Source organism: Ambystoma mexicanum, chromosome 13 (assembly GCF_040938575.1).
Source record: "Ambystoma mexicanum isolate Mex_15411 chromosome 13, UKY_AmexF1_1, whole genome shotgun sequence".
Lineage (NCBI taxonomy): Eukaryota > Metazoa > Chordata > Amphibia > Caudata > Ambystomatidae > Ambystoma > Ambystoma mexicanum.
The window spans coordinates 847,874,629-847,902,105 of NC_090938.1; the positions used below are offsets into that span (position 1 = coordinate 847,874,629).

General features: G+C 50.8%; 1 protein-coding gene across 4 annotated transcripts in view; it reads right to left on the minus strand.

The window, feature by feature from the left end:
* The window catches only part of LOC138522107 (major histocompatibility complex class I-related gene protein-like), a 458,357-nt gene extending 432,847 nt beyond the window's left edge, over window positions 1-25,510 (minus strand). For 2 of the 4 annotated variants that reach the window (XM_069635375.1, XM_069635374.1), the window contains exon 1: window positions 20,753-20,916. The gene's annotated coding sequence lies outside the window, so the exon portion shown is untranslated. Of the gene's footprint in view, window positions 1-20,752; window positions 20,918-25,440 lie in introns of those variants that run through there. The other 2 variants (XM_069635373.1, XM_069635372.1) reach the window with 2 other exon arrangements.
* Window positions 25,511-27,477: the final 1,967 nt, after the last annotated feature.

Sequence of the window (27,477 nt, forward strand, 5' to 3'; positions counted from 1 at the left end):
TCTTCCTATTAGTACCTGAACTAGGCCCTCCCCTTGTTTTAAGACAACCGGAACCACCTACAATTAAGAGAAGAAAATGTAACCTATACTCTCTATCGTGGTAGGTTGACTACAGAATAAGGAATTAAGTAATTAGAAAACCCTTACCACTGATGTGCGAGTTGAGTCTGTGCAGTCCCAAAAGTTCAGAAAACGGAGGTACAAAATAACAAACAGGTAGGTTAGTTTAGGGAACTGAACCCGGGCGGAAAGAGGGCCGCGCTAGAGTCAGGTAGGTGCACTATCTGCAAAGCGTCCTTGTGCACTATTGAAAATGTCCAATGGAAGTTGATTGTGGAAAGGGTAGTTTCCAAGAGCGGCAGGCAAAAGCAGTCCGTAAAGGAGAAATGCAGGTCTGGTACACGGGTAGGTTGGTTTTCCAAAAGCGGCAGGCAAAAGCAGTCCGTAATGGAGAAATGCAGGTCTGGTACACAGGAAGGTTGGTTTTCAAAAGCGGCAGGCAAAAGCAGTCCGTAAGGAGAAATGCAGGTCTGGTACACGGTAAGTAAATAGGATCGAAGACGGAACTTCTTAACTCCGGGTTGCAACTTTAATCAGAAGCAGCGTTTCGCCCGATTCTGAGAGTTAAATCGGGAAGGAGAAAGGCGGAACCGGACGAAACCGAGGTTCCCGCATCATCGCCTCTCCGCTGACAGTGAGCAGCGGAACTCTGGGAATCGTAGTCCAAGTTGCCGCAGAGGACTGCGGAGTGAGCCGAAGCTACTATTTTCCAGGGCAATTGCCAGTGGGCATAGAATGGGTTGGCAATGTGACGTATACCTTTTCGAAGGGCAATAATCCTCCTCCGGGCCTGCCGAGGCGTAACAGCATCCACCCCCAAAGGCGGCACCACTCCCCTTCGGGCATGAAAGCGGCGAAGCAGGGCCGGAGCATGAATATTAGATAAAGGTTCCCAAGACCTATCCTCAGGTCCAAACCCTTTCCAGTCAACCAGGTAAAAAGGCCGACCCCTCCGAAGTCGGAAATCCAGGATATCAGCCACTTCGTACTCATCGTTTCCATCCACCTGCACCGGGGGCGGGCGGATCGGCAACCGCATGTTGTCCGGGCAAGGCTTCAGTAAGCTGACATGAAACACTGGGTGTTGTTTCCAGGACGAGGGCAACGAGAGACGTACCGCAACTGGATTCAAGACCTTCGTAATAGGAAAGGGACCCACAAACTTGGGTAAGAGCATACGTTTACCAGGCATTCTCAGGTTGCGTGACGACAGCCAAACCTTCATACCCACACAGTAGTCGGGTGCGGGTGACCGATGTACGTCAGCAAATTTCTTAGCCTTTGCCTGAGCATGCAGCAGGTGATGACGGACGACCTTATGGGTAGACTTGAGGTCCCGTACACACGCATGAGCCGCTGGATTGTCAATAGGAAGATCAGGATCCAGGGGCAAGGACCGCGGATGGTGTCCGTAAAGAGCAAAGAAGGGAGATACACCAGAAGCGGCATGCAGAGAATTGTTATAAGCGAATTCAGCAGGCGGTAGCAACGCCAACCAGGATGACTGAAACTGAAGCGTGAGGCAGCGCAGATATTGCTCAAGAGTAGCATTGAGCCGTTCAGTCTGCCCATCTGTTTGTGGATGGAAGGCAGAACTGAACCTGTCCTCAATGCCCAAGGATGCAGTCAGAACCCTCCAGAAACGTGACGTAAACTGCGGTCCGCGATCCGAAACCACAATAGAAGGTAACCCAAAGAAACGAAACACGTTCTTAAGGAACAGTGAGGCCAACGTCGGAGCAGAGGGCAAACCGATACAGGGAATGAAAAGCGCCATTTTGGTAAAATAATCAATTACCACCCAAATGGTATCAAAACCACCCATCGGTGGCAAGTCCACAATGAAATCCATAGAGACCATGTACCATGGTTTGTGAGGGACCGGGAGTGACTGCAACAAACCCACAGGTTTCGACCGAGAGACCTTACATTGAGCACACACAGAACAGGAGGCCAGATATTTAACCACGTCTTGTGACATAGATGGCCACCAGGCCCAACGACGGAGCAAATCCAGAGTTTTCTTTTGGCCAGGATGGGCCGCCATTAAAGAGTCATGGGACAAAGTAAGGGCCTGAAGTCGGGCTTTCCCTGGGGGCACAAACAGGCGGCCCTGAATGTAGGGAAGTCCTTGTACCACATCAAGATTCAAGGCTACACATTCCTCTTTATGTGTATTCACCCAGTCTGATATTAAAGAACGGAGCAAAGGTCGTGGTGTACAGGCACACACGACCCTAGAAGGCAGCAGAAGAGGGCAATCGGGTTTGCTTTTCTCCGAGTGAGATGACAGGCGAGATAAGGCGTCTGCACAAATGTTGAGACGGGCTGGCCTATACGTGATGGTGAAGTTGAATTGGGAAAAGAAGAGGTGCCAGCGGGCCTGCCGGGCAGTGAGGCACTTCATTGATTTGAATGCCAATAGACTCCGATGATCAGAGAAGACAGTAACCGGATGACGGGCCCCCAATAGATGATGACGCCATTCAGAGAAAGCGTACTTGACTGCTAACAGTTCTCTTTCCGTAATAGGATAGTTGCGTTCGTATGGTGTCAGCTTCCTCGAAAAGAACGCAACCGGATGTATTTCACCCGAATCCTGACAGGGTTGCGACAGTATAGCCCCTATGGCCATCCCAGAAGCATCAGCTTCCACAAAAAACGGTAGGAGCGGATCGGGATGCTGCAGCACTGGGGCTGAAGAGAAAGCCGCCTTCAAGGCCTCGAAGGCGGATTGTGCTTCTGGTGTCCATCGGTATGGCTGTTTTGAGCTAGTTAAAGCCGTCAAAGGAGCAGAGATGGTAGAAAATGAAAAGATAAAGCGCCTATAAAAGTTCGCAAACCCCAGGAATGACTGTAAGGCTTTGGTCGTAGTAGGAACAGGCCATTCCAAAACGGCCTTAACTTTGGACTGACTCATCCGGACACCCCGGTTGGTAAGGTCATAACCCAGAAACTCAACCTCCGATGAATTGAAGATACACTTTTCGGCTTTGACGAAGAGATGGTTCTCTCTCAGCCTTTGTAAGACATATTTCACATGCTCGGTGTGTTCGTTCTCGGATGAGGAGTAGATCAATATATCGTCTAGATAGACCACAACAAACCGGTTCAAACAATCGTGAAAGACATCATTCATGAAGGCTTGAAAGGTTGCCGGGGCATTACACAACCCAAAGGGCATCACCAGGTATTCAAACAACCCGTATCGGGTCTTGAAGGCGGTCTTCCACTCGTCCCCTTCTCTAATGCGGACTAAGTTGTAAGCACCCCGCAAATCAAGTTTGGTAAAGATTATAGAGGATCCTAGCTGATCCAAGAGTACAGAGATCAGAGGAAGAGGGTACTGGTTTTTTACAGTGATTGCATTTAATGCCCTGTAATCAATGCAAGGGCGAAGGTCGCCTTCTTTTTTGGGAACGAAAAACAGAGGAGACGCTGCCGGTGATTTTGATGGTCTGATGAAACCTGTAGCCAATGCCTTATCAATGTACTCTTTCAGCACTTTGTCTTCAGGTAGTGTGAGCGAATACACCCTGCCAGCAGGAATTTTAGCCCCCGGTACCAGGTCGATAGGGCAATCATATGGCCTATGTGGGGGCAACTGATCTGCTCCACCTTTATCGAAGACGTCCCGAAAGGAAGCGTATTCCACAGGGATGCGAGATTCGATAGCATGGGTAATGGCACCTATCATAGACATTGAAGCCACCAGAGCTTGACAGGAAGTACCGGAAATGCTGCTAGTTTGAAAACACCTTTCTTTACAGACAGAGGAAGGAAATTGTACCACCTTCCTGGCCCAGTCGATGTCAGGATTGTGATGTTGTAACCATGGAATGCCCAAAATTACACAAAGCTGGGGAGCCTTAATCAGGTCGAATGTGAGTGTTTCTGTATGTCCATCGTCCGTCTGCATACGAACGAGAGACGTGCTTTGAGTAACCAGACCCGAGACCAGAGAAGAACCATCTACAGCATGTACGGCTTCAGGTTGTGGTTTAGAAACCACAGGCACTTTGTTGCTCATGGCATAATCATAGTCCATATAATTCCCAGTAGCACCGGAATCAATTATAGCCTGAGAAGAAAAAGAACAGTCAGTTGTAGTGGTAAATACCACTGGCAGACTGACAGGTATGGTAAGTGCTCCATTCGAGTCCAAAGATAATACCCCCGGCATAGGGACTCCTGCTATCGCCGGGTTCTGGCGTTTCCCGCCTTCTTAACGGGTCTTTTAGGATAATCCTTGAGTAGGTGCTCAGATGAACCACAGTACATGCATAAATTGTTAGCTCGACGGTGTTCACGTTGTGCAGGAGACAACGGACCACGTACTGCCCCTATCTGCATAGGTTCAGAGGAAGCAGAGGAAGGAGGATTCATGGAATCAAGAGCAAGGGGCACAGGAGTCATATCCTTCCGTTCTCCCTTCCTTTCAGATCTTCTAGCGTCTATTTGTAATACCAAATCAAGCAACTCCCCAAATGTGGTGGGAATCACTGGAACAGTAGCAAGGATGTCTTTTAATTCCTCAGACAATCCTTTGTAGAATACCGCAGATTTCTTTTCTTCCGGCCAATCCATCTCGGCGGCCAACTGATTGAACCTAGTGAGATATGTAAACAAAGAGGACGTACCCTGTCTTAAGTTTAAGAATTCTAGATCCGTGGCCTGTGACTTGTACCGGGTATCAAAAACCCTATTCATGGCTGTAATAAGAGCGTCACAGTCATACAAAACGTAGCTATTGGATTCAAGTAAAGGGTTAGCCCAGGCTGCCGCCGTTCCTCCAAGGTGCGAAAGGATAAAGGCCGCCTTCGTGGTGGGATTTGGAAAGGCGGAAGGGCGACAAAGAAAATGCAATTTGCATTGATTGATAAATGTCCGGTACTGTTTTGGGTCACCCGTAAAACGTTCCGGAGGGGCCAATGGGAATTGGGTGGCCATCAAAACGGGGCCCGAGGTGAACCCAGAGGCGGAGGCTGAATGGGCTCCAGAACCTGAGGCCGTAGCACCGGACGGATCAATCCCCAGTGTCTGGGGTACAGGAAAAGGCCTTATGTTGTCGATCCGCTGGTGTAAGGCATCATGAGCGGCAGTCATGTCTGCCCGAAGTTCAGAAACCAAACGCACTAGAGTGGCCAACGGATCCGTTTCTTCCATGGCTTCTGATTTTGTTACTCACCGGACGGGAAGTAAACCAAATCGGTGGCCGGAAGACACAGGACTGGGTTATTGATTAAAGAGCTAGGTCGGGGCCTCCAACCTAGCCTCCTCTCTGTGAGGGAACAAGACCTTTTTAACGATATGACCCTCTGCTGGGGGGAACCAGGCAGAGGGACTGATCGCTCAAAAGGGCGGGGAGGACGCGCCGCCAAGAACCCAGCTGTAAAGGAAAAAACAAGAGGTGAGCAAGAGGAAAAATAAGAGGATCCTTTTCCCTCAACACTTCTTCCTATTAGTACCTGAACTAGGCCCTCCCCTTGTTTTAAGACAACCGGAACCACCTACAATTAAGAGAAGAAAATGTAACCTATACTCTCTATCGTGGTAGGTTGACTACAGAATAAGGAATTAAGTAATTAGAAAACCCTTACCACTGATGTGCGAGTTGAGTCTGTGCAGTCCCAAAAGTTCAGAAAACGGAGGTACAAAATAACAAACAGGTAGGTTAGTTTAGGGAACTGAACCCGGGCGGAAAGAGGGCCGCGCTAGAGTCGGGTAGGTGCACTATCTGCAAAGCGTCCTTGTGCACTATTGAAAATGTCCAATGGAAGTTGATTGTGGAAAGGGTAGTTTCCAAGAGCGGCAGGCAAAAGCAGTCCGTAAAGGAGAAATGCAGGTCTGGTACACGGGTAGGTTGGTTTTCCAAAAGCGGCAGGCAAAAGCAGTCCGTAATGGAGAATTGCAGGTCTGGTACACAGGAAGGTTGGTTTTCAAAAGCGGCAGGCAAAAGCAGTCCGTAATGGAGAAATGCAGGTCTGGTACACAGGAAGGTTGGTTTTCAAAAGCGGCAGGCAAAAGCAGTCCGTAAGGAGAAATGCAGGTCTGGTACACGGTAAGTAAATAGATTCGAAGACGGAACTTCTTAACTCCGGGTTGCAACTTTAATCAGAAGCAGCGTTTCGCCCGATTCTGAGAGTTAAATCGGGAAGGAGAAAGGCGGAACCGGACGAAACCGAGGTTCCCGCATCATCGCCTCTCCGCTGACAGTGAGCAGCGGAACTCTGGGAATCGTAGTCCAAGTTGCCGCAGAGGACTGCGGAGTGAGCCGAAGCTACTATTTTCCAGGGCAATTGCCAGTGGGCATAGAATGGATTGGCAATGTGACGTATACCTTTTCGAAGGGCAATAATCCTCCTCCGGGCCTGCCGAGGCGTAACATCTGTTGCCTATTGTTATGTAAGAAGTGGGTTTTTTGTACAGTCGAGCAATCAAGTGTATAAAGCGTTTGCCGAGGCCCATACGTTTTAAGACTGAAAGGGCCATTCAACTGAGTCGAATGCCTTTTCTGCATCTAATAGTACTACTACTGCCTGGTTTTCTGGGTCAAGAGCTTCCATCAAGCCAAACATTCTTCTGATGCCAAACGAGATATTCCTGCCTGACACGAAACCTGCTTGATCAGCCAGCACTAAAGCTGGCATTAGGGGGAATAGTCTCTTGGTAAGAATGTTAGCAAACATTTTGTTGTCTAGATTTATTAATGATATGGGTCTATAGGACGCACAGTCTTCTTTGGGTTTGCCGGGTTTAAGAAGGAGGATAATATTGGCCATGCAGAGTGTTGGCGGTAGTTGTCCATTAATCAGGGCCTCTTCGTAGACTTGAAGCAGTAGTGGTGCCAGGAGGTCTGCATAGGCTTTATAGAATTCACCCGTTAGCCCGTCTGGGCTGGGTGCTTTTGTGTTTGGTAGCTCCTTCATCACTTTGGAAATGTCTTCAGTATTGATGAGCTGGTTAAGAGATTCTAGAAGTTCAGCATTCGTCCAGTACAGCTCTATCGCGTCCAGGAATTGTGCTAGTTCTATGGGGTCGGCAGTATAATGCGACTCAAAGATCTTGGTAGAACTTGCGAAAGGTCTCCAATATTTCTTCTTCGGTGTAGACGGGGTTTCCTGTATGGTTGAGGACTGATTCTATCGTCGTGGGTTTCCTCTCCATCGCTATAAGTCTTGCTAGGAGTGCCCCAGGTTTTTGTCCCTCAACGTATTGTCGGACCTTATGATGTCTTGTAAGACATTTTATTTCCCTTTCTGCCGTGGTTTGAAAGGTCCCTAGTTCTTGTTTAAGCATTGCTAGAGTTCGAAGATCATTAGCGGAAGAAAGCGTGTGTTCCAAATCTTTTAGCCTGGTCTCGCTCGTAATCAGTTCCCTTCTTACCAGTTTGAGTATCCCATTTTCTTTTGCTAGGCAGACTACTCTGACTTAGCATCTAAACGTTTTCGATAGCGTGCCTGCTGAGGCCACGGAGCCCTGGTTAATTTCTATGAAGGATGTGATTTCGACTTGTAGTGCCTCAGCAGACACTTGGTCCCGGAGGGCTCCGGGTTTAAATCTCCAGTGCGGTCTTTTGGGATCTTCTTGAGACGTGATACACTCAAGGGTAACTGCTGAATGGTCTGATAGCGACCTGGGAAGGATGTGGCATTCGCCCCATTGATATTGGCTGTCGGAGGACACGAGAAGGTAGTCTAGTCTCAAGCTGGTTTTATGGACCCAGGAGTAGTAGGTATATTCTTGGGATTCCCTGTGTTTGCTTCTCCAGATGTCTTTGAGGTCGTATGCCTAACATATCTCGGTGATTTGCAGACTTGCTTTTGAGGGGGGAGTTGTTGTGTTGTGGGATTTATCCTTGCACAGATCTAGCGGTGTGTTGAGGTCTCCACCCCAAATGATTTTGACTTTCTTGTTTGATTCTAAATGGGACATTATCCAGTTGAAATTATTGGGTCCGTCCGTGTTTCTGCCATAGGAGTTTATGAATATAATCTCTTCTCCGTCGAGTTTTTATTAATTTGAAGTTGGTCGTTTTGTTTATTAGGATGGTGACTCCTCTTGCGTATGAGGAGAAGGATGCAAAGTACCTGTGGCAGCCCCATTCCTTAGCCCACATGTTTTCGGAGGAAGGGTGTAAATGTGTTTCTTGGATAAGGGCTATATCAGTTTTGTGTCGGCGGAGGTACTGGGTTATCTTCCTGGTCTTGGTGGACTGGTTGCCGCCTTTAATATTCCATGTTGTTAAATTGAACAGGTACGTTTTTTTCTCAGTGTTTCAGCTGGGTATTTGAGTGCTACTGTGCCTTCGGGTGAGCTGTTTTCAAGGCTCCATATTTGTCGGCTTGTGGTTGATTGTTGGATATCCGGGTCTTGGCTTTGTGCGTTCCAGCGCGGGGGTCGGGGGGGGTCGGGCTCAAGATGTCTTGTTTTGGTTCGTTGCATGTGTTACCTTCTGTACATTCTTAAACTTGGCGTCCCCCAACTTGCCTGTTCTCCCCCCTCCCTTTCTCGCGAGCAACCCCCAAATTGCTTGTCTCCTGCGCCCTCCCCATTAGCTCCCACCCTGTGAACTGTAACTGTGCCATGCAAGGGGCATTGGGAGCTTCCCAAGTCCTGTGGCTCTCTTCTCTTTTTTGTGTTGATTCCGATGGGTCTGTTGCGATATTCGTCATCTTGGTTGGATTCGGGTGCCATGTTACGGCGGGTTTCTCCGTGCTCTATCCCTCTGTGGTAGACGTGGGTTATTGTTGGGAGGCCCACATCCAGCTCGGTCCAGATATGCATTGGTTTCTTCGGGCAACTGAAAGAATTTAATTTTCCCTTCGTGTTGTATTCGAAGTCTAGCAGAAAAGAGCATTGAGTAGGGTATCTGATTATCGCATAGTCTTTGTTTTACACTCATAAAGGATGTTCTTTGTGCTTGGACAGTTGGGGAGAAGTCTGGGTAGAAGTGGATTGAATCATCGTCGTAGTGCAGGTCGCCTTTCTCTCTTGCAAGTCTCAGAATCGCGTCGCGATCTTTATAGTTAAGTAGTTTTGCGATGATTGGGCGGGGTGGGGCTCCTGGGATCGGTCTCGTGGATGGGATCCTGTGTGCCCTTTCAATGACGAACAGTCTTTTGAACCCAAAGAGTTCTGTACACATTGTTTTGATATAGTCTTCCATTTTTGTTTGTTGCTGTTGTTCCCTGACCCCTACATTTCTCACGTTGTTTCTCCTAGAGCGCCCTTCGAGGTCTTTGTTCTTTGCGTGTACTGCTTTCATTTGTGTTTCCAAGGTTGTTACTCTTGTTGCCCGGGACGTTGTGTTGTCGTCCAAGTCAGATACTCGTTCTACATTGTCTAGACGGTCAGCATGCTTGTCCAGCCGATGTAGTTGATCCACCTTGGAGGAGAGGCCATCAATTTCGCTGTCAAGGCCTCCAATCCCTGCTTTTAGTTCAAGGAGAATTTCTCTGATGTCTAGGGACTTGGGGGTTGGGGGGGGGTCATCTTCGTGGGGTGTCTCTTGCTCTTGCTGTGATGGAGACCCCAGCCTGCTTTGAATGTAGTACCAGCTTCAAAGTTCAGCTTGCGTTGTAGTTTATCTGTTTTTCCCATATTGTAGTCGGGCAAATTAGGGGGGAATCGGAAGATGTTGGCTGTAGAGGCTGAGCTGCTGACGCAAGGCAATGTTGATCCGTTGTGTTCGCTTTGTCTCCTTATGTGTGTGGTGGTGAGAGGCCAGTGGGGCGCGCCTGTTCTGCACTGGTCCTGGGATTGTGATTCTGCCTCTCGCACTGATGGGATATGCTTAGGAGTATTAGGCCGTTGTCCACTGCGCTCGAGTTCGTGTGGCCGGGGGGTGGGGGGTCTTATGATCGCTGGGTCTTAGATGGATTGAACTGCCTTATGCACAACCCCAGGGGTGTTTGCTTTATGCAACGTGTTGGTCTTGCTGATATAGCGCTTGGTGTCGGGCGTTGACGGGGCTTGCTATTGGCAATTATGGGCTCACTCCCTGTGCTCCCGCTGAGAAGTATCAGTGTATTTATTACCGGGGTGTGGCCGAGTGTCAGGACCAGGATTCGCCCTCTGGGTGTCGCTGGGGTTCTCAGCACAGTCTAGTCCCAGCTTGATATGTCACAGCAATGGGTATGCACCCCCCGGGCCTCCGTACCTTAGGTCTGTGATGGTCCTTTTCGGTGCCTCGCCGTTGGGACCAGCTCTCAGTCTGCTATGGATGTCGGGGAAGATGTTCTAGCCTCTGGTAGTAGCTGTCGGCGAGGAGGGCCGTGGCCCGCAGCAGGTGTCTCCCGTCATCGCCGATATATACTGTTGGGTGGAGAGTTCTCGTTGTCACGTTTTGTCCGCTGTTGGCCTGGTCTCCGGAGCGCTGGTGGAGCGCCTCTTCAGCCCTCTCCCCCAACGGGCTGTGTTTTGGGTTATGTCGGGTGAGATGCTGCTCATCTCTGCCCCAGCGAGCAGCTTACCCTTGTGCCCGCTCGCTGGCCGAGTGCTTGCCGGGGCCCCTCCGCAGACGTCTACGGCTTTGCTAGCAGCCCAGGTGGGTGTCTTTCGGCAGCCGTGGTTCCGATGTCCAGCCGGGGCCCCCCGCTTGTTTTCCTTTATCAGGATTTTTCACACTGGGTGCCTCAGAACCTGGTCTGGCGTGCCGGCTGGCGTCCCTGTTGTGCGTGCTATGGCGGCGGCGCTGGGACTCGTTCTTGCGCCCTCCCAGCACTGACGTGTAGTTGGAGGACTTCTTGTGGGGGGCTGGTGTTATGCGTCTTGACTGGTGTCTCTGAATGGTCCTCTGGACGTGCCTCCAGTTCTTTGCTCGATCCCTGGGCTTGTTTTCACTGAGAGGTTTTGGGCGGCGGCGGAGTGTTTGCAGGCCAGTGCGTCCTTTTCGTTTCTGGTCTGGCTGCCCAATGGGCCGTTTCTCTGCTCCTGGTTCTCCAAACTTTGTGATTTTGGGGTGAACGGTCTTATGCTTCTCTTGTCAGATTTCATGCAAGTTTTTGGGTCTAATACCCACCGGATCAGTCTCGATTAGCCAGGATTTATCAAGAGCCACACGGGAGCTCAGATGAGTGGCCATTTTGGTCAGCTCTCTAGCATCCTCTCCGAGAGCCAGAGGACTAATCAAGGGCCCCACCCCTTTCCTGAACCCTCCACCTCTATCTGAGGTGCAAGTGGATAAAGCCAGGCCACTAATCAAAGACCCCACCCCTTTCCCAAACCCTCCACCTCTATCTGAGGTGCACGTGGATAGGGCCGGAGGACTAATCAAGGTTCCCACCCCTTTCCTGAACCCTCCGCCTCTATCTGAGAGGTGCAAGTGGATAGAGCCAGGCCACTAATCAAAGACCCCACCCCTTTCCCAAACCCTCCGCCTCTATCTGAGAGGTGCAAGTGGATAGAGCCAGGGCACTAATCAAGGCCCCCAGCCCTTTCCCAAACCCTCCGCCTCTATCTGAGAGGTGCAAGTGGATAAAGCCAGGGCACTAATCAAAGACCCCACCCCTTTCCCAAACCCTCCACCTCTATCTGAGGTGCACGTGGATAGAGCCGGAGGACTAATCAAGGTTCCCACCACTTTCCTGAACCCTCCGCCTCTATCTGAGAGGTGCAAGTGGATAGAGCCAGGGCAACCAGAGAGGATATACTTATTTCTCGCACGTACACAACACGGGCTCAAGAATAGATTATCTTTGGGCCACGGTGGGGCTCCTAGGGAAAATACAGCAGGCTGAGATGGGCACAACAACTCTCTCTGATCACGCCCCAGTCTGGACCTCCCTCCATTGGTCACAAAAACACGCAAGGCTATAGGGCTGGCACCTTCCAGAAGACATTGTCAAGAGATCCGGTCATGGGACAGACTCTCAGAGAGCACATTACAGACTACATAGACACCAGGAACTCTCTGGGAGGCCCTGAAGGCGGTCACAAGGGGACACCTCATAGCTCATAAATCACAGAGGGAGAAACAGATCCGTCAATGGGAAGCAGAATTGGAGGCAAACATTAGGGCGATCCAAGCCAAGGTCATACAAACACCAACTAGGGAACTCCAAAAAACCCTAAGACACGTCCAAGGGCCGCTGGAAACACTAAAAAGGCGGAGAGGGACCTCCTTTACACCAAGCATTGGTACTATGTGAAAGCTAACAAGGCCGACAAACTCTTAGCTAGACAACTGAAAGGGAAGGAGCAGTCCCAGACAATAGAGGCCCTGAAAGACGACATGGGACAGATAAAAACGTTATATATTCAAACGCTTCTACCAGGAGCTGCGCTCCTCGGACCGTCCGGGGATGAAACGACAGAAGGCACATCTAGAAGAGGTTACCCTCCCATTAATTTCAGAGGAAGAAAAATGTCACCTGGACAGGGACATCTCATTAGAAGAGGTAAACAAAGCAATTCAGGACCTCCCCAAGAATAAAGCCCCAGGCCCAGATGGGCACACTGCTCTGTTCTATAAGACATATAAAGATATTCTTGCCCCCGTCCTCACAGACCTCTTCAACTCATTTAAAGAGAGGGGGAACGTCACCCAAACCATGAATGAAGCAAAAGTATTGGTATTCCACAAAAAGGGGAAGGATGAACAACTCCCAAGCGTGTACCGCCCGATAGCACTAATCAACCTGGCCGCAAAATTATACTCCAAGATACTAGCCACAAAGCTGGCACAACTCCTCCTGAAGCTCATCCATTTAGATCAATCAGGGTTTGTCCCAAACAGACAAACACATGATAACGTTAGAAGGGTCTTACATTTAGTGGAAAAAATTGGGTCACTCAATTCCCCGCAGCCATGGTCGCCATAGACGCAGAGAAAGCGTTCGACCGGGTGGAGTGGTCGTTCCTCTTCTTAATACTGAAGTAAATGGGCATGGGCAAAGCTTTCATAGATATGGTCCGCGCTAACTACAACTCCCCGACGATAAGGCTTGCAGTGAACGGGGGGGGGGGGCTATCCGATATATTACAAATAGAGAGAGGCACCAAGCAAGGATGCCCGCTATCCCCACTACTAAATGCATTATACCTAGAACCCCTACTGACAAAAATTAGAGAATCACCAGAGATCGGAGGCATAGAAATGGCGAGACGGGCCCATAAAGTAATAGCATACGCGGATGATATGTTAGTGGCGCTAGGTGACCCGGAAAGATCACTCCTGCATCTCATGCGCGAAATAGAGGTATCAGGGCTTAAAATTAAGAGGCAAAAAACAGAGATCCTGGTACTGGCAGGGAACAGGGGAAATATCCAAGCAGTAGCGACAGACCTACAACTGAAAATAGCGAACAAAGGGGTTAATTACCTGGGAATTACACTCACGGGGAAAAGGGAAGATTTATATGTTCATAACTACCCTCAGCTCCTAGATAAAAACCAAAACGAACCTACTGAATTGGTGGGGTAGAATAACGGTGGTGAAAATGACTATACTGCCAAAACTAATGTATTTGTTTCAGGCCCTCCCGATTAGAATTCCCCCAGCCTTCTTTAAGTCCCTCACGAAGATGGTGTCAGCGTACATATGCCAGAATAAAACTCTTAGGGTATCGAGCGTGGTCCTGACAGCCCATAGAAAAGAGGGGGGTTGCGCCCTCCCACACTTCAGGAAATACTACGAGCCGCACAGCTATGGGTCCTGAAAGAATGTATACCGTAAATGCAGAGAAAATTTGAGAAGCACAGGATAGGGCGGTGGCGACAACATCCCCCAGACACCTCCTATGGATCAGCAAACAACACAAACACCCCAATGTCTATATAAGTGAAATAATGAAATCGACCATGAGTCTATGGTACAAAGCCACACTGAAAGGGACCCTAACAAAGGAACCAGCCCCTTTTATGCCACTATTTAAAAACCCGGAATTCCCCCCAGGAATGGAAAAGGGGGCATTTCGGAAACAGGAAGAGGCGGGGTGTAAAATGGTAGGAGATATGTTTCAAGACCAGCAGATCAAATCAGTTGCGAAATGCGAGACATCGTTTAGTCTGTCCCCCAGAGACAGATACAAATATGAACAAATACACCATTGGTTGAGTACGCAGCGCATACAAAGCGCGGCGACTAGAGCTCTAACCCCGTTTGAAACATACAGAATGACTCACAGGTACTCACAAGTTTGTCTCCAATACATATCGATACCTAAACGCACAAGCAGAAACGGTAAAGTGGCAATACATAAAAAGATGGGAGAAAACACTTAAAACCTCACTCCCCATGTACAGGTGGGAATTTATATGGGGCAGAATACCGAAGCTCACTAAAGCCATTCAAACAAGGGAAATGTGGATGAAAATGATGATGCAATGGCCCTACACGTCAGAACGACTACACGCAATGTATGGCACTACCCCAGATAGATGCTGGAGGGTATGTGGAGGTCGAGGACAATGGCGACATGTCTGGTGGGACTGCCCGAGCCCAAGTACTTTCTGGGGAGAGGTGAAAACTCAAATGCAGGGAATGTTCCCAGAGGCGAAGGGCTGAGGGGAACAAGTGTGGCTGGGGGGCCTCTGGGACAACAGGGACAAACAGTGGAACGTGACACAGAAAATAAACTTTATGGTTCTACTGATAGGGGCATGGATGGAAATAGCCTCCCACTCACAGTGGATTGGACGAGAAGAGTATGGTCATACCTAGCCATGGAGTGAATAACTTACTCTATCCAGGGGGAACATCAAAAGTTCAGAACAGACTGGGGTATAGCTCTGGGGTACCTCCAGTCGGACTACAATGAACAATGGTGCCCACATAAAATAAGGACACTGGACCTCTTCAACTGAAGTAGCTAAGTGAATCAGCAAATTCCTGAAAGACAGAGAATGGACTAAACTTTTCCGGAGAGGAGGGGGGAAGGGGGGGGGTGAAATGTTTGTATACAATGTTACATTTTTTAAAATTAATAAAGACACAGTTTAAAAAAGAAATACATGAGAGAGTGGGAAAAAAAGGGTCTCACTAACTCCAAGTAAAAATGAGAAAGTCCTAGAGACAAGCAAAAGAGCTGGGGGTCTCTAAGGTAGAGAGGAATTCGCACATTTCTGAGAATTCTCCCTAACAGCCCCCAGACATCTTCACCCAGTTACAGAACATAACATTGACAAAGTTCATTCCACTGACAACATACAAACAAATAATGTATTGTTTATCATTCTTTCACAGACACAGTCAACACACCTATGCCTGCACACACTCACTCGCACCTCCATTGACATGCCCTGTGTGCACACAACACACATGCATACGTACAACTAAAACGTGAGACGGTGGCACAACGGCCATTGAGGAGACGTGGCTTTAGCCCCCCTAACATTTTTGGGCGATGTTGAGTTGAGCTGGCTGAAGTGCAGAGCCGTGGTAGCAGAGGGCCCGACACACAGTAAACAGTGCTGGGGCTGAACTTTTAACAAAGGCTCAGCAATTAATAATGTAAAGCCTTTGTCGTTAGCACCCGCACTCTTATGCATACATTTGTAGGCAATTGAAATGATGGGGGTATGACAGGGGTAGGGCAGTTTCTAGTCCATTTGGTGCCCAGGGCGAAACACCAAAATGTGCCCCCTCCCCGCACTGGGCATGCGCGCCACTCCCAAACTACTTGCTTTCTATTGCCTGTTACCTGTTACCCTGTTTTCCCAAAGACCTGGGAAGCCCCGTCTCTGTCCCTTCCCCCCTACTGGCTGTTGGGTGGAAGTTACATATATGGTATTGTAGTGAAGTCCAGGCCAGACTGGCTGGAGCCTTCCCAGTGACTGTATGTTGTGCGACCTGAGTGAATGGAGTGTGTGATCAATATGCACTTGTTGTGGATGTCTGGTTTGCAGTATGAAACACAATGACTGAGACAGCCCTGCCCGAAACTGGTATGAATGCAGTGTGTATTGTTAAATGGCTGAGAACTTGTCCCAATCCACATTTCTTGTTGTGAGTGTCTGAGAGGGAGGAGGGTGGCCTGAATGCACTGTATGCCTGATTGGCTGACTGACTGCTGAATGCCCTTCTGAGTGATTGGTTGCCTGAGTGTGACCCAGCAGAACGAATGGGAGATCAACCGGTATATCTGGGGGCCTCTCACTGCTAGAATTAGCTCAGGAGCTGAAGTAGAAACTGAAGCTGAATTTCGAAGCCGAACCCGAAGAAGGTTGACTGCTGTTACCTTCACTGCAATCTGAAAGCTGCTGTGACATCGAGACTGATCCAAGAGAGGATCTGGTTAAGCGCACTCTTCCCGTGCTCCGAGGGACCATCGAGCATTGCTAACCTTTGCCGAAGCTCCCTGGATATCAGACCCTCGACAGGCTGCCGACCGGAGATGGGGACCGCCGAGGAGAACGAAGATAAGCACCAGACATTCCGTCCACCGTCGTCAACCAGGGTTTGCAGGTTTGCTATATAAATGCTGGAGGCCCGTTGAAGCCGTGTTGCCCAGAAGCAGGGACCGCCTGATGCCGTGCCATTGACGACTGGAGCTGCAACGATTCCTTGATTAAGACATTTTGATTCCCGGACATGCTCGTTCTCATAGCCGACCGCTTTATCCCACCGGAGAAGGCCAGGCCGTCGACGCATCGAGGAGCATGCACCAGTGGGTTTCTCGCCACCCAAAGACCGTAGAGATGCCGGACGACTCGATGCCCTTGCTGGGCCACAGTTCTTCAAACTCTTTACGGTCCTGAACTATCGACATTGAGGTGCCCTGCACGCCTCTTCCTTGCAGGACGTCTTGAACCTATCATCAAAAAGCACTGCCGGGACTGACGCTGCTGCCTCAATGCCGAGTTCACTTTCTTTGAGGGATCTCGACGATCCGTGGCTCCTGCTTTAAAGGGAGCTGCTCAAGAAGGATCCGTCGCCGAACTCTGCTATTCCAGGTACATTGCAGTGGTAGAAACATTGTAGAAGGGAATAAGACTAATTGAACAATATATGGACTGGGCTTGTGATATATCTTTACTTTACAGGTGGGGGGGGTGATCTCCACATAGAACTGTGTCTAGTGGTAGGGGCCAGTATTCTGCCAATTGTTCTAACCAACTGCTTTCCTCCTATGTCTATTGTTGGTTTCCTTTATTAAATTGATTTGTGTGACATTTGACCTGAGTACAGTTAATGCACTTTAATGAAATCTGCTCATTGTGGTACCACTTAGAACATCCAAAAGACCAGCTCTAGTTGTGCATGGTGCATTGGGACACATTCAGTTTGTTCTGGAAAGAGGATACCCCTGAACATCATCAGTGTGTTTGTGTGACCCTGGGCAGCACTCCGCCCTCAGTGTGTTTGTGTGACCCTGGGCAGCACTCCACCCTCAGTGTGTTTGTGTGACCCTGGGCAGCACTCCACCCTCAGTGTGTTTGTGTGACCCTGGGCAGAACTCCACCCTCAGTGTGTTTGTGTGACCCTGGGCAGAACTCCACCCAGAGTGTGTTTGTGTGACCCTGGGCAGCACTCTGCCCTCAGTGTGTTTGTGTGATCCTGGGCAGCACTCCGCCCTCAGTGTGTTTGTGTGACCCTGGGCAGAACTCCACCCAGAGTGTGTTTGTGTGACCCTGGGCAGAACTCCGCCATCAGTGTGTTTGTCTGACCCTGGGCAGAACTCCGCCCTCAGTGTGTTTGTGTGACCCTGGGCAGAACTCCACCCAGAGTGTGTTTGTGTGACCCTGGGCAGCACTCTGCCCTCAGTGTGTTTGTGTGATCCTGGGCAGCACTCCGCCCTCAGTGTGTTTGTGTGACCCTGGGCAGAACTCCACCCAGAGTGTGTTTGTGTGACCCTGGGCAGAACTCCGCCCTCAGTGTGTTTGTCTGACCCTGGGCAGAACTCCGCCCTCAGTGTGTTTGTGTGACCCTGGGCAGCACTCCACCCAGAGTGTGTTTGTGTGACCCTGGGCAGAACTCCACCCAGTGTGTGTTTGTGTGACCCTGGGCAGCACTCCACCCAGAGTGTGTTTGTGTGACCCTGGGCAGAACTCCACCCAGAGTGTGTTTGTGTGACCCTGGGCAGCACTCCGCCCTCAGTGTGTTTGTGTGACCCTGGGCAGCACTCCGCCCTCAGTGTGTTTGTGTGACCCTGGGCAGCACTCCGCCCTCAGTGTGTTTGTGTGACCCTGGGCAGCACTCCGCCCTCAGTGTGTTTGTGTGACCCTGGGCAGCACTCCGCCCTCAGTGTGTTTGTGTGACCCTGGGCAGAACTCCACCCCTCATTTTTCTTCTTGTCAGAAATGGGGGCCTCTTAGAAATAGGTTGCACGCTTGCGCCTCTGTTTACACTGAATAGAATACCTGCGCGTTTACGTCTATACTGCACCCGAGAATTTGAATGTGCCGCGATGCGCCGTGCAAAACTGCGGGGCGGGGGTGTTGGGGAGGTTCTGAACATTTACTGTTGTCTAGTACTGCCTTCACTGGCACTACATTGAGTAGAAAGCGCCCTGGCAATGTCTGCACATCTCGCCACGAGGCATGTCCCAGGTCCATTCTGCATGCAATTAGGAAAATAATAAGCCCTCCCGCAAAGAAATCTAGGAAGTGGGGGGGGGGAATTTAGGGTGAAAAAAGAAGGCATTGCTCTGCCCTCCAGTCTGCAGCTGCAGGAGAGCTAAGAAGGAGTTATTGAACATTATATAGATGGCTCCATGTGACCGTATCTGGACCCTCTGGCCGCTGCAGGGAGGTCCAGCTGCAGAGAGGTCCAACTCTTCAAATTGTGTTTTTAGGTCCTTTTGAACCCTGGTGTGTAATCGGAAAGGGGCCAATATGGATCAGTATTTGTAATCAGAGATCGATGTCGCAGTGGGCAACACAGTGGGTGAACGGGCATCGCAGTTTGTGTAGGGGCAGGAGTAGAGCATGGGGGTGTGGGTGCAGCAATCGGTGCAGGTGTGGCCGAGCACAGGAGCACGTCCCTGGGGGAGCGGCACCACAATGCCGAAGTGATCGCACGAGCTTGAGAACATGTAACGCGCCCACTTGGAAAGTTTGCAGAGCAAGTGCCTGACCTTGAAGAGACGCCGCAGCACCCTGGCAATGGGGCAGCACGCAGCAGCACCCACTCCAGCGCCCTGGCAATGGGCCAGCGCGCAGCAGCACCCACCCCAGCACCCTGGCAATGGGCCAGCACGCAGCAGCACCCACCCCAGCACCCTGGCAATGGGCCAGCACGCAGCAGCACCCACCCCAGCACCCTGGCAATGGGCCAGCACGCAGCAGCACCCACTCCAGCGCCCTGGCAATGGGCCAGCACGCAGCAGCACCCACCCCAGCACCCTGGCAATGGGCTAGCACGCTACAGCACCCACCCCAGCACCCTGGCAATGGGCCAGCACGCAGCAGCATCCACCCCAGCACCCTGGCAATGGGCCAGCACGTAGCAGCACCCACCCCAGCACCCTGGCAATGGGCCAGCACGCAGCAGCATCCACCCCAGCACCCTGGCAATGGGCCAGCACGCAGCAGCACCCACCCCAGCACCCTGGCAATGGGCCAGCACGCAGCAGCACCCACCCCAGCACCCTGGCAATGGGCTAGCACGCTACAGCACCCACCCCAGCACCCTGGTAATGGGCTAGCACGCTACAGCACCCACCCCAGCACCCTGGTAATGGGACAGTACGCCGCAGCACACACTTCAGCAGCCTGGCAATGGGCCAGCACGCAGCAGCACCCACCCCAGCACCCTGGCAATGGGCCAGCACGCAGCAGCACCCACCCCAGCACCCTGGCAATGGGCCAGCACGCAGCAGCACCCACTCCAGCGCCCTGGCAATGGGCCAGCACGCAGCAGCACACACCGCAGCTCCCTAGCAATGGGGCAGCATCCTGGCAATGGGGCAGCAGCACACACTCCAGCACCCTGCCAATGGGCTAGCACGCCGCAGCACCCACCCCAGCACCCTGGCAATGGGGCAGCATCCTGGCAATGGGGCAGCAGCACACACCTCAGCTCCCTGGCAATGGGGCAGCTTCCTGGCAATGGGGCAGCAGCACACACTCCAGCACCCTGGAAATGGGGCAGCACGCAGCAGCACCCACTCCAGCGCCCTGGCAATGGGCTAGCACGCTACAGCACCCACCCCAGCACCCTGGTAATGGGACAGCACGCCGCAGCACACACTCCAGCAGCCTGCCAGCGGGCCAGCACGCAGCAGAATCCACTCCAGCGCCCTGGCAGCGGGCCAGCACGCTACAGCACCCACCCCAGCACCCTGGCAATGGCACAGTACGCCGCAGCACACACTTCAGCAGCCTGGCAGTGGGGCAGCACGCGGCAGCACTCACTGGAGCACTGGGCCAGCACGCTGCAGCACCCACCGCAGCACCCTGGCAGTGGGGCAGCACGCGGCAGCACCCACCCCAGCACCCTGGCAATGGGACAGTACGCAGCAGCACCCACTCCAGCACCCTGGCAATGGGGCAGCACGCGGCAGCACTCACTGGAGCACTGGGCCAGCACCCTGGCAGTGGAATTCAGGGCGAGGGACTGAGCGGCGCGCTTCATGTAACGGGACAGCGCCGGCCCGGCTGGGCTAGCGCCTGGATGCCCAGTGCAGGAATGCGAGGCGCTATGCCGGGCGACTATGCAGCCAGAGGAGGGTCGCTGGGGGAATTAGGAATATGGAATGTAAAGGAAATGAAACTGAAGCTGCAGGGCGAGGTGGGCGCCTGCACTCACCTGGGGGCGTCGCGGCGCTCTAGTTGCAGTTCAGTGCATGCCATGGGGAGGATGAGCCGGATCCCTGCCGGGGGTCCGTGTTCCAGCAGCGATGCCCGCTCGGGGTGGAGGGTGCGCTGTGATCTAGTTCTGGCTGGTAGTGATCTCTGGCTCCCGCGAGCCCTTTGTAAAGGCTTCAGCACCTAAAGAAGAGCGGAGGCGCCCGGTCACGCAACCCTGCAACACTCTCTGCCTCCAATCCGTCAAAGTGCAGCTGGAATGTGTCTATCTGGCACAAACATTATTCAATTGGCTTTTGTTGTGAGCGGGAGGTCCACGGCGCCAGAATCTCCCCTAATAGACCTGCTTGGGCGTGCCCTGATTACAGGAGGGAGGGGGGGGGGGCTCTCCCCTGATCTGATGGCCTGAGCTGCTTCTCAGGGGCCTGCCAGTGGTGTGCCATGATTACGGGAGGGTCTAACGAATGAGCATCATTATATGCATTATCTGGAGGATCACAGACCAAGATCATTATCGCAGTTATCGAAGACAATATTCTCCAATGGTTCCGTTCATCAGACACTGGATCTGTTATTATAGCATGTGATCTAAACGCAAGAGATCTACACTGCTCCTCCTCTTGTAACTTGAATGGTTCGAACGATTGCCTTACTTTTGTGGCTCATTAGGAGCTGGGTTTCTTGCTTATTCCTAATACTACTATTACTGGGAGGACCTATACATGGTTGTACAGCAACTTTAAGACGCATATTGATTACATCATTGCTGATCCAGTGTCCAAAGCTAGGTTTAGCGCAGTTAGGACTGTATTCAACAACCTGAGTGATCATGCTGCACTCAAATGGCACTGTCGCATACCTCTTACTGACGCACAAAATTATACGGCAGTTAGTGTCGGTTTGAATACAAGGGGCAACCGTATAAGTTGGACAGCACAAAGAATTAAGGTCTTCAATGAGGCTTTCTTACAAATAGGAATTGGCACAAACATTATTCTCAACAAATAATTCGAATTGGCTATTGTTGTTCAGTGGTTGAAGTTGCACGATAGCAAACATTCTGAGCCCACTTTAATGATCATAAGAAGGGTATTGGTTCATGTGAACTTAAGCGTGTCTCTGAAAAAATATGGCCAGTATATATTGCTAGCCTGTACTTCGATTCTCAAACAGTGCTAGATCTAAACAAAATGCAGGTGGCTATTCACAGTATGGCCAACTTCGTCATCGACGAGCAGCTATTATGTACCATGATTAAAAGTCTAAACAGTTCCTGTGCTCGGGGACTAATAGTATACCTAATGTCGTACTTTATTTTTAAAACAATTTTAAAAAAATGTTTTTTTAACAACACACCAAACTTAACCATCACATCAGACATTTCCGTTTGCTAGCTTCTTAGCTTAAATTTACATGTTACACATTACAGTCCTCCCCCCTCCGTCCCCATTAACTCGAGCTCCTACTTCGATGCCTCGGATTTTATTTCTCTTGGGTGAATCCTCTTCACTGTTCTCAGACGTATCATATTCACTGGGTTCGACATGGGAGAGTCCCGACATCGTAGCCACCATTTGTCTCCATGCTATCAGGGGTCCCGCTTCCTCCTCCCCTACTAACTGCTTCGTACCGTCTCCGCCTCTGCCCATTTCAGGAGATCATTCCACCACACCTCTAATCTAGGTCTTTGGGCTGCTTTCCAGCCCATGGCAATTCTCCGTTAGGCCAGGATGTGGGCCAGATCGTTCAGTTTACTGATATGCTTTAGGTTACGTGGTCTGGTGAATCCCCCCAACATGCATGCCCATACTGATTCCACCTCTAGCTTAATCCCCTTTTGGGACAGGCGTTGTTTAACTTCCACCCAGAATCTTCACACCTCCGGGCACGCCCAGAACATGTGAATCATCCCGGCGCCAACCTCCCCGCACTTGGGGCATTTCTGTACTGCTGTGCTTCCGAACCTGGCGATTTTACTGGGGGTCATGTATGCCCTGTGGGTGACATAAGTGAATTTGCTGCAGCCTCGCATTCCTGGACACCTTCTTATGATATCTCTGGGCTCTTTCCCATTGCCCATCCTGCATAGGTTCTCCTGCTTCCTCCTCCCAATCCCGCCTCCGTTGGAGCAACCCCTTACCCACTCTAGACATCAATAGTTCGTAAATTCGGGATATTTCGTGCCCACCCTCCGAGATATCAAACATCGTTTCAATGACAGTATCGGGTTGTTCTGCTAGTACTGCCTCGGGCCACTTTTCCCCCACTCGTTTAATGATTCTAGTATACGTAATGTATTGTCCCTTGTGTACTCCGGTTTCAGCCATTATCTTTTGGAAGTCTAGTGCCTCCCCCTCTTGCCGTATATCTCCTAGGGTCGCGAGGCCCACCGGTTCCCAGAATTTACAGATACCTTTCATCAATTGCTCATCCTCTCCGCATAGCGCCACGAGTGGCGCCTGCGGGGAGCATGGGGGTCGGGTTTCCCACTACTTGGCACGCTTTGCGCCATGTTTTCCAGCCTAGTTCCAGCAATCTCGCTCCCCCTTGCAGCTCTAGTTTAGGTAGCCATATCAGTTCTTTTAAGAAGAATGGGTCACAGTCCCTCCTGAGCAATCTAGCTTCTGCTGTCTCGTCTTTGGACGAGACAGCAGAAGCTAGATCTGGCCACGTACTGTAGCTGCCCCGCCAAGTGGTATATCTCAAAATTCGGCAGGTTTATGCAACCCTCTATCATACGTGTTCTGCAATTTCCATAGAGCCACCCTGTTTCTAGTGTTATGCCATATAAAGCCCCTGCATAAGCTCTGGAGTTTCGTGAAGAAGCGTTTGGGGAGCATATATGGGATATTCGTGAAGACGTGTAGTAGCCTAGGCAGGACCACCATCTTGAGCAAGGCCGCCCGTCCCACCATGGACAGGGGGAGTTTCGCTCAGAACCCCATGCTGTTCTTGATGCCTTCCACTGCTCTTTCCGTGTTGTATTTATATTCGTCTACAATCGTGTGGTATATATTGATCCCCAAGTATCTGAATGTTCTGGTCTGCTAGGGTATCTGCAGGATAGGTAGGTTCCCCTGTGGGACTCCCCTATATCTCCCCAGGGGGAACATGCATGACTTCTTAGGGTTTACTGCTATGCCCGAAAGGGTCGCATAGTGCTCCATCACTTCCAGGACATACTGCAAGTTTTCCTCTGGGAAGCGCAGGTATAGCAGCATATCATCTGCGTATAATGATATCAAGTGCGGTTCCCCCCTTCGTATGGACCCCTATATCTCCGTACTGCTGTCTGAGACATATCGATAGTGGTTCTAATGCAAGGATATACAGCATGGGGGACATGGGGCAGCCCTGTCTCGTGCCCCTGCTAACTTGCCATTTATCTGAAATTATCGCTCCAGTTTTGACCCTAGCTGTTGGAGAGCTACACACCATCTTCACCCACCTCAGGTACCCTGGTCCTATCCCGTATTCTTTCAAGTCCGCCATCACCCAAGGCCACCTCACAGAGTCAAAGGCTTGTACTGCATCCAGCGAGACTATTGCCATTTCGCTAGGGTCGACCTGTGTCTATTCTATGATATGGTGGAGTCTCCTGTGGTTATCGGATATATTCCTGCCTGGGACATAACCCGTTTGATCGGGGTGTACGAGTTTGTTTATTACCCTTTTGAGTCGGTTCGCCAACATGGCCATGAGAATTTTGGTGTCCTGGTTTAACATGGATAGGGGTCTGTACGACCCGCATTCCGTGCTCGGCTTATCAGGTTTGAGAAGCGGAATAATGACTGCCTCCCTCAGGGATTCCGGCAAGCTTCCCCTCTCGAACGCCTCATTTAGCATAGCCAGCAGCGGGGGGAGCACTTCTTGTCTATATGGTTTATAAAATTCACTGGGGAGCCCATCTGTCCCTGGGGCTTTGCTCGTGGGTAGGTGCAATACCACTGTCTCTAATTCCTCTATTGTAATTGGGGCCTCCAGGTTCTCCTTTTCCTCCTCGTTTAATTTAGGTAATCCTGTGTCTTCCAGTGTGTTCTGAGTCTTCCGTTCTGCGATCTCCCCTGTGTCTTCATAGAGACGTTTGTAGAATCTGAGGAACCCCTCTCCTGGGTGTTCCAGATCTGGCCTTCTTCTCCCGTCATAAGTTTGCAGAACAAGTGACGGAACTTGAACAGATGCTGCGGCGCCCTGGCAATGGGGCAGCACCCTGGCAATGGGGCAGCACGCGGCAGCACTCGCTGGAGCACTGGGCTAGCACGCTACAGCACCCACCCCAGCACCCTGGCAGTGGGGCAGCACGCGGCAGCACTCACTGGAGCACTGGGCTAGCACGCTACAGCACCCACCCCAGCACCCTGGCAGTGGGGCAGCACGCTACAGCACCCTGCCAGTGGGGCAGCACCCTGGCAGCGGGGCAGCACGCGGCAGCACTCGCTGGAGCACTGGGCCAGCACCCTGGCAGTGGAATTCAGGGCGAGGGACTGAGCGGCGCGCTTCATGTAACGGGACAGCGCCGGCCCGACTGGGCTAGCGCCTGGATGCCCAGTGCAGGAATGCGAGGCGCACTGCCGGGCGACTACGGACAGTGTGCAAGCAGCTAGAGGAGGGTCGCTGGGGGAATTAGGAATATGGAATGTAAAGGAAATGAAACTGAAGCTGCAGGGCGAGGTGGGCGCCTGCACTCACCTGGGGGCGTCGCGGCGCTATAGTTGCAGTTCAGTGCATGCCATGGGGAGGATGAGCCGGATCCCTGCTCGGGGTGGAAGGTGGGCTGTGATCTAGTTCTGGCTGGTAGTGATCGCTGGCTCCCGCGAGCCCTTTATAAAGGCTTCAGCACCTAAATACGAGCTGGCCAATCAGCTCAATCAGCAACACTCTCTGCCTGCCAGCCGCCGTCCAATCAGCACTCTGCGCACTCTGCAGCACGACTTCACTCTGGAACACGCAACCCTGCCCGCCCATGCTGACTTTGAAGAAGAGTTGGGAGGGTGTGAAAGCTGCAAATACCGGACAACGCCTACTATTGCTTCTATACAGTTGCTTCTTTTTCTAAGCCAAATGACAAAGCCATGGCCACTAATGAAAAATCATGTTGTAATTGCATGAAGGCCTCTGGCCGAGCAACAAACGCTCTACCTTCTAAATAGGATTGGGTGAGAAGTGCGAATAAAAAAAAATGAACAATTAGACCACTAGAATGATATGACAGCTAGCACTCATGTCTGCTCATTAACATCATGGAATACCAGAGGATTCTCTCACCTTCTATTTTCTGAATCCTCTCATATGAACAAATTTGATATAGTCTTACTACAAGAAACATGGATGCTATCAATTCCAACCTGGGCCAACCATCAAATTGAATCGATCTTAGCTTCCAAATCCACCAGAGGTCGACCAGCGGCTGGTCTTCTCATTGCTGTTCGCAATGACTCACAACTGGGACTTCAGGCTTGGTTATCTCCAGACCCAGGCATTCAAGTGGCTAAATTGTCCACAACCAATTCTAACAACCCCCTTTTTCCGACCAGTATTATTATAAATATTTATTGGAACCCTGCTTCATCCTCGGAATTACAATTCTTAGATAAAATTGAGAATGTTCTAAACAAAATTTTACTTCAACCTGAAGTCAAAACTACAATATTAGCAGGTGATTTCAATATGAATACCCTCTTTTCTTCTAAATATTGTCCGGATTCGAGAGCCTCAAAATGGATACGTTTGATTTGCTCGAGAAAATTCACCATGCTCAACGGATCCACTCCGGAAGACACTCCTCCTAGATCAACATGGACTAGAAACTCGAGCCAATCCATTTTAGATTTTAGATGCCACAGATCAATGGAGTCTGATGGTAGTATACGCTTGTGCGCATACACACACACACGTACTCTCTCTTTACGTTACAGCCTTTAGTTTACTTCTGGGCCAAAAGGTGTTCAGTAATCACGGACATGTTACCCTTCGGTATGGCAGCAGGGAATACCCACAGAGATGATTAAATTTCGCAGTGTGATTTATTATATGTAAATTCAATGATAGAGGGCATTAGCAGACGCTTGTGTGGCGTTTGGCTGGGAGTCTAGCAATGTGTGCGTTCACTTGGGATTGACTTGTCTTGTGGGCCACCAGTACTTCTTAATGGGTGCATGTTTCACAGGGTGTGCTTCTGATAATGGGTCTGGGCATGGTGTCGTTTCGGTGGATGATATGATAGGGTATTTATAACGCGCTTAATACCCAGAGGTTTCTAAGCGCGGACCCAGGGATCAAACCTGTGTTTCTCTGTGTCGTCTTGCTTCCAAGGCAAGCACGTTTCCCCTGAGCTATCCTCCCGAGATGATGGGGCCAATGTTTTCACATTCTAAAATGTGGGCATTCTGTGTAGACCTTTCATCGGTGTTTGGGAGTGGGTTGCAGGACCGGCTGTTTGTGGCCTGTGACAGGTGTTTCTGGTTGTGCTGATGTGTGTCATGGCACTTTGATCATGTGTAATGAGTGACACTTCACATCCCTTGCAATGTTTGTGGGTTTATGGATCGACGTCACATTTGGCCTGTCTTGATTATGGATCAACCATTACGGTGTGCAGCACCAGTTGAAAGCCAGAAACATGTGGGTATTTCTGCACTTTTTTTCGGATGCTATGTTGTGTATCAGCACATCAGGGTTAGTGGTGTTGGTGCTTTCTCATGCATGTACCATGAATGCTGCACCATG